This window comes from Hibiscus syriacus, unplaced genomic scaffold (assembly GCF_006381635.1).
Source record: "Hibiscus syriacus cultivar Baekdansim isolate YM2019G1 unplaced genomic scaffold, ASM638163v2 tig00113725_pilon, whole genome shotgun sequence".
Classification (NCBI taxonomy): domain Eukaryota; kingdom Viridiplantae; phylum Streptophyta; class Magnoliopsida; order Malvales; family Malvaceae; genus Hibiscus; species Hibiscus syriacus.
In genome coordinates this window covers 13245789-13254583 of record NW_024063471.1, presented here as the reverse complement: position 1 = coordinate 13254583, position 8795 = coordinate 13245789, and positions in this window count along the sequence as shown.

Sequence of the window (8795 nt, the reverse complement as noted above, 5' to 3'; positions counted from 1 at the left end):
TGTGTTCAAATCGCAACACCTTTCTCCACAGAGAAACCTTTAGAAAAACTTGATCCCTAACCACAAACTCGATATCCTTCCTCCTCTTATCAACAAAAGATTTTTCTCTATCTAACTCCTCTCTCAAGCGATCACATATCAATCTAACAGGATCCTTAGTCTCATGGACTAATTCTGGACCCAACGTCCTCCTATCATGCAACTCATTCCAACAGTTAGGAGTACATCATTTACATCCATATAGAGCTTCATATGGTGCCATACAGATGCTAGCCTGATAGTTGTTATTGTAAGCAAACTCGGTTAACGGTAGAAAATTTTCCCAACTACCACGAAAGTCAATCACACAACCTTGTAACATGTCCTCTAGAACATATATCACTATCTCAAACTGACCATCAATCTACGAATGAAAAGTTGTACAAAATTCATACAAGTATCAGTGCTTCATGTAGAGCCTTCTCTAGAAGTGAATCTCTCGATCAAACAAGATAGACAATGGGACTCATGAAGTCTAACAAGCTCAGAGATATACAACGTAGCCAACTTATTAAGAGAATAATTAACTCAAACTGGGATAAAGTGAGCCGACTTGGTGAGTTGATCGATAATCACCCAGACGAATCCTTTTTAGAATGAATCAGAGGCAAACCATACACAAAGTCCATCGTAGTCAGTCCCTTTTCCACTCTAGAATCTTAATAGGTTACAATAAACCAGACATATGTTGATGTTCTTCCTTGAGCTACTGACAAGTCAGACACCTCACCATGTAATACAAATGTCCTTCTTATTAATAAACCAATAACAATGCTTATTTAGATTCTCGTATACCTTATCCCCTCCAGGTTACATGAAATAAGGGCTACTATGGGCCTCCTGAAGGATAGTCTGCCTCAACTTACCTTCCTTAGGAACACAGTAACGGCCGCGAAAGCACAAAATACCATCATGATCAAAAGTATTATCTGAGCTCGATCCTTGTTCAACTTGCTCGGTGATGGAAAACAAAGAGTTATCTAGGAGTTACTTAGCCTTGATATCTTTGTCTAAGGTCGATTTAACCTACAACTATGCTAACAAACTTCTATCATTATACAAGCTAAATTTACAAACAACGCTCTCATATCATATATCGCCTTAAGACTCAAGGCATCGACCACTACATTGGTCTTGCCTGGATGATTCTCTATCTCATAATTATAATATTTCAGAAGCTCCAACCGGTGACGCTGTCTCAAATTCAACTCTTTTTGAGTAAGTAGATAATTCAAAATATTATTGTCGATATATATAGAACAACTCCATAGATATAGTGTCTCCAGATCTTCAAATCAACGACCACTGTAATGAACTCCAGATCGTGGGTGGGATGGTTACACTCATACGACTTTAATTGACGAAACTTGTAAGCTACAACCTTCCCAACCTGCATCAGAACACATCTTAGTCCAGAGTGAGAAGCATCACTGTAAACTAAAAAATCCTTCCCAGAGTTAGGTTGAATCAACACCAGGGATTCAGTCAGAACGATATTTAGTTTCTAGAACTAGACTACTGAGCTTCAAACCAGATAAACGAGACATCCTTCCTCAACAGCTTCATTAGTGGAACTGCAATGATGAAGAAACCTTATTCGAAACAATGATAATAGCCAGCTAAGCCCAAAAAGCTATGGATCTCTAAGATTTTCTTAGGTTGTTTCCATTCAGAATAGCCTCAAATTTACTTAGGCCCACTTGAGTATCATCAGCAGATACAGTATGTCCTAGAAAAACCACCTCGTTGAGTTAGAACTCACACTTGCTCAACTTGGCGAATAACTTATTCTCCCTCAAAGTCTGTAGAATGGTCCCCATATACTCATCGTGCTTTGCTTCAGTGCAGAAATACACTAGCATGCCATCTATGAACATGACCAGAAAATTATCCATATATTGTCAAAACACCTGATTCATGAGATCCATAAAGGTATTATGGTCAACGTAGTGCTAGATCTTACGAACCGGAATAATTGTATCAAAATCATAGTAAAATAAATAATAAACTTTAATTAAATAATTTATGGAAACTTACGAGTAACTCTCAAAGAACAAGGTCCATACTAATCTACTAACGGAAAGCATCAGATCTAGTCAACATTCAATCAGGGGAATCACAAGTACCTCCATTAAAATATAATCATAGATCAATTTCGTAATCAAATACCAAATAACTATGAGAAAATGATAAAAATACTAAGAATTTTCAGTTTAACAAGCTTGATTCGGAGATTTTATATCAGAATTTGGCAAAACGGACCGCAAAATTGGACTCAAGACATAAAAAATCAAGAGGGAGGTTTTTTTAAAAAAGTCAATGTTGGTTAACGGTCAAAGTCAATGTCAGTCAACGACGACGGTCAACAATCAATGGCGACTAACATAGTCAACGACTCAGTTCCACATGGCGTGGCTCGACTCAGTCTATTTCTATTGGACTGAATTAGTTCAGTTGGGTTGGGTCGGTCTGGTTGAGCCAGTTTGGTTTGGGTCGGAGGAAAATAGGCCAGATCAGAAGGAGGGTCAGGTTGACCCACTTTTAAAAGATCAACCAAGAGGTGAATGATTCTGACGCACATTTGGCGATAAAAAATTACAAAACAAATTCTAAAATTATTTCGAGGAGTTTTAAGGCACTTACCAAGCTCGATTCACAACGATGAACGATGGAGAGCTCCATTACGCTACGTAAAAAACTTGCTAATTCTCACCCTCCACACGCCAACGATGGAGACAACAAAATGACCGTCGTTAGACTCGGGACAACACAAGGATCATGATGGTGTGGGTGGTGTTTAAAAAAGAGCTATAGATTAACGACGAAACTTCGTTTAAAGTTTTCTCGTGAAAAGTTACTAAAAATAGAAAATTAAAGGGAGAGAAAATGGGTTTCTAAAAGAGGAAACTTTTAGATTTTGGGGTCCATAAACACAACACTTTAGGAAATGGAAAAATCATGTCGTAGGTCTTTAAACTTTTGTTACCTTTTTGATTTGGGTGTACATTTAATTAAAATTTCATTTTAATCGTTATATTTGACCAAATTTCAATTTAATCCCCAGAATAAAATTAAGAAAAAATAGACCTTAATTTGGGGGTGTGACACGGTTCATGTATTTTTTTATTTTTATAAATCAATCTTTTAAAAATAAATTATACACGAAACACATCAAATTTAAAAGTTCATTATACGAAATACATACACAAAAATTAGTGATTTGAAGTTAGTTTTTATTATTATTAAAGTTCATTTCAAAAGAAACCATTAAACATGTTAATATCAATCTTGATATTTTCCTTTGAATCTCATAATGAAAATTAATAAAAACATTTTTGAAAGAATTAAAACTTAAAATTACATAATACAAACCTAAAAAGAAAGTAGAGATTTAAATTTAGTTTTAAGGTAATAGTATCAAAGAATCTAAATTAAAAATATAACTTAAAACGAATATCTATATCTATATATATTTCTAAAGTACGAGGTTATATCGAGTACCCAGTTATAAAAATTTTGGCCTAAACCTGACCCAACTATCTGGAAAAAATCACGGGTCAGGTACCCAACACGATTAGATAATTCTTTTTAGAGAACTACCCAGATTTTTAGGTACGGGTCGACGAGTTAACTAAGTCGGGTTAACCATTTTGGATATTTTTAAACACCTATAGTTATAGATTACTTGGTTGCATTGAGTTCTGATGCTTATATCGGTGTAATTTAGTTCATGGAGCCGCCGTAGGAACTGAATGTTATTCTGCGAAAGGACCTCTTTGATTCTAGTTAACTGTTGTTTTTTTATTGAAAAAGAGAGAGTAGTTTATGCGTTTAATATATAAACTATCAATTTTGATTCGTTTTAGTACTTAAAATTTTATTTTTTTCAAAACCACATCCAAAGTTTAGTTTTTGTTTCAGTTTAGTACCACACATTTAAAAACTTTAGTTTTTGTTTTATTTTAGTATGCCGTTCAAAATTTAATGTGAAATTTTGATTTTTTTTTGAAAGTTTAGGTACTAAAACATACAAAAACTGATAGTTTAGGTCTAACACCCTTAACTTGTATTGTATTCAAATACAAGTTAAGGATGTCACATTGTTTCTGTATAACAATTACTGTTCGAAAGCTGGTAAAACTTTGTTTTTTTTATAAAATTTCAAATTTAATCATTTATATAAAACTATTTTATCGCATAATATCAAAATCAAATATTTAATTTCCAATTCACATTTGGTTTTAGGTAGTAATTAGGCAGTTTAATAATATTTCATATCAAAATTAATAACTTACTAATTTAAAAATCAACCAATTAATCTTTATAACATGATTTATTACTAATCATACATAACCACTTACCATATTTTCTTCTTTCTTTATTATATTTTCTCATATTGTATTACTCTACGATTTTAGCACAACTCTTATCATATACTTTTATATCACCATATATATATATATAACCTTTGTAATATCTATAAATAAATTTATTGAAACATCTCTTTTATGGTTGTTGTCTATCGCCACACGACCACCCACTGACAACAACAACTACTATAATGTCCACATTACGTACATATACTTATCATTCATATTCCATTCCAAACCAATACAAGCTTTTGTCTATAAATCATTCAGTATAAATTAACTTTGCATATAAAATGTTTTTGTAATACAATAATTAAACTTGTACTGTCCTTTTTCCTGTATTGTTCCTTTTTCCCTATACTTTTTTTTCACTGCACTATTTGATTTATTGTTTTGTATCTTTTATTGTATGATTTCTTTTAGTTTTATTTTATAGCCCAATGTATTTTAGCTGAGAATATCAGGTACACGAGTCTCATCGAGTGCTAAACAAGAGAAAATGTATTGTAGAACACAATAACACTATACTAGGAATCAGGATGGTAGTTCATGACGTCAAAACACCATGAACCCCATAATTGCACATATAGTTCCAAGAGTACACAAATATACTAAATACAGGAGTATTCAATGGTACTAATTTGGGAGTGCACTAATACAAGAGTGTGTATTCGCACTAATATAGGACTGCACAAATGGACTAATACATGAGTTTTCAATTGCCCTAATTTAAGAGTGCACGAAGGGACTAATACATGAGTTCACAAATACACTAATACAGGAGTGCACAAACCACTGATACAGGAGTGTACAAATGCACTAAATTAAGATCGATCTATAATACTCCACTTCATGTATCACTAATTCTCAGGTCTTATACATTGAACTTTTATTTAATTCTTATATCATTTTTCATATATAAAAATATTCATAGAAAGATTATTATATTCATATTATGTTTCAATCAAATATTAGCACATTTAACTAACATAATAAACTTATATTCATATAAATATATTTAAAATACCATTAATGTATATTCAATATTAAATTTCTTCCAACTAAATTTAGCTCTATCAATTTAACCATCCAAGTCCCGTAAATAATTATTTTTTAACAAAAATTCACTAACTTTTCAACATTTCACTTTTAGTTACCAATAAACTTTCTTTTAAATTTAACCTAACATTTCCAAAATTTCCAAAATAGTTCCTTTTAAATCCATATTAATGATTATATTCAACCATTTTCACATTAGTTCCAATCTAATACATTAACTTTACATAATTATAATTTTACCACTAACTTTCCCAAAACTTACAAATTGGACTTCTAACTTAGACAACTTTCCAGATTAATCCCAATCCAACATTTCATCATTCAACTATAGTTTTCAACATAGTACACTAACGTCCTAACCTTTGCATATCAATTCTTCAATTGTAAAAAGGTTCTCAATAATTAAACCAATTTTCAATTTAACCTTTCGATTCCATGTAATAATCATTTATCACAATAATTCGCTTTAAACTCACATATTATCTTATACTGAATTTCTATTTTATTTTATAATTTCTCTATATTTAAAATTTGATCATTTAACTTATACATATTTCCAAATTAGTTGTAATTAATAATTTAATCATTATAATTACCATTCTATTATTTACACTTTAAGTACTTTAATACTCAGATTCATTGACTAACTTCCACACTCACCATTTATGTGATTTACATTTTGGTAACCAAACCTTAACATACTTACAAATTAGCCCAAAATTAACATTCCAACATTAAATCAACATTTTAATATTCAATTCCAATATAGTACTTAAAATATTAAACAATTACGTAGTTGCCTGTTAAATTCTCATCTTTTTCCATTATTACGGTTTATCTCTTATACTCTTACAATTTTCCAAATTTGATTCCAAATTCATAATCTAAGCATAGAATAATTTTTCCTAGAAATAATCTCAACTTTTTATGAATATGGTTCTTTTTATCATTTAATCCCAAATTCAAGCATCATAAGACAAATTCAAACATTCCAACAATGTATTCAAATTATACTTATCAACTTTATACCAAATTCCAATTTAGTTCAATTATTCTAACTTTTAAATTCCATAATAGTACATCATCTATTGAGTAATTGCACTTCACTCCCTAAATTTTTCCATAAATTTTGAATAAGCCCTTATAATTTCACAAGCTTTCATTTTGATCCAAATTATCATCCAAATATCAAATTTAGCTCCCCAACATTCAATTTCAACATATTACATCAATTATTAAACAATTGCACATTAATATCCATATTTCATAATTTATACTATTAAGTCCCTACACTTTCACAATTTTGAAAATTAGTCCAAATCATATTTTAAGCAAGTAGAATCACCCATACATCATTTCTAACTCTTGTACAATTTTGTCAAAATTTTTTATTATTCCCTTCCCTTTGGTCGAATACTTTTAAGTTTTCCTAGCATGAATTACATTTTAATTCAAACATGAATTAATCCTATAAACAACATTTCCATGAAATTCTCATAATTTCATCACATGATAAATGTCATAATTATCATGCTAAGATAATAGAGTTGGATCATTTAAAACAATTAAGATAGAATATAACATAAGAGTATCATACAATTCATAATTTACCTCAATTTCATATTATGGCAGTTTGCACTACCCTAAAAAAAATATTATTCTGTAATAATCTAGGCAATGAATAATTATTCCATTTGTAACATTAGAAACTAGACTCAAATAATAATCTAACTAAAGAACTTCTTCTATTTCAACTTGTTCAATTTATGGCAAATTTTCTAATCCAAATTTTATAACATGTTTTGAGCAGAATTTACTGCCCAAAATTTCTGACCTCTCATTGGTTAAAATTTTATATCTTTTTTTATACACTTCTAAATCAGCAGCCGTCTATTTTAAACAAAACTAGACTGATTTACGAATCCAATGATATAAAAATCATCTTGTAATTATTTTTTAGAGTTTATGGTGAATTTATAAACTTAATGTTCAAATTATCAATTTAGCTAGATTTCACTAATTTGCATCCTTAGCTTTTTTCACTAATTCTATTAGCTTATCAAATGAACACATATGCATGAATTAAAGTTATTATCATCATTTTCATGCAATCTCAATCAATTCCATATAAAAACAATCAAAATTCAATCTTTTCCATAAACCCTAACCTTAACCAAATTCATCTTTAAACATTTTTAATTGATTTTAGTCATTATTATATCAACAATACAAAAATATCTCCTTAAATCATTAAAATCCAACTTATCATCCACTCTAACAATCAAACAAATGATTCAAGCATGGAAACAATGAAATATTATCACTAAATGATAGAAAATTTGACATGGATCATTTTCTATTTCAGAACTTAATTCAAAAATCAAAAGAAAAGGGACTAAAATGAAGAAAAAGAAAGAAAACATACCTTGTTCCCCTTTCAATGAAGTTCACGGCAATTTAAAGAGGAAGAAAAAGCATTCGTGAGTTTTATACAAAAAAATCTATGTACAATTGGCTTAATTTCTAATTAAAATGAAGTTTAAATTCATTTTAGTCCCAAAAGTCAAATCTACTTTTAATGAATCTTGATATTTACCTTCATTCCATCCTTTTATTTCCAATTAAATAAAATTAAATAAATATAAATCCCATTTATGAATTTCCATCTTTTCCCTTTCAGATTTCCAAAATTTTAATTTAGTCAATTAAATTCCACTATTCCACTTTAACATGGAAACTCTACTTAAATCTATTGATACGTGTTAAATTCTACTGATTAAAAATATAAATATAATTCTACAAACCTTATACTATCATCCTTCAAATTTTTGTAAACTTTCGATTCGATCCAATTATTTGAATACTTTACCGAATTTTATCACTTAATAGCTCTTTACACAAATTTTGGATCAAAATCTAAATTTCATATAGGATCAATTCTTAAGGATGAAATATTAATTTAGGGGGTCAAAATATATTACTTTCAAAAATAACATTTTTGGTCCCTAAACTTTTCCCAATTTTTACTTTAGCCACTAAACTTTCAAAAATTATATTTTTGTCACTAGTTAAATTTTTGGGGTATTACAATTCTCTCCCCCTTAGGTATATTCGTCCTCGAAATTTCATCATGTATTTGATGTAAGCATATAAGAACTACACTTTTTCATCTTATCATTACTTGGTCATAACAAATCGGATTAGTGAAACATATATCCAGGTGACATGTACAGACTTTTAATACATTTTGACTTCGGTTTAAGCCAAGAATACACTAAACCTATAGCTCTGGTACCATTTAAATGTAACACCTTTAACATGTACTTG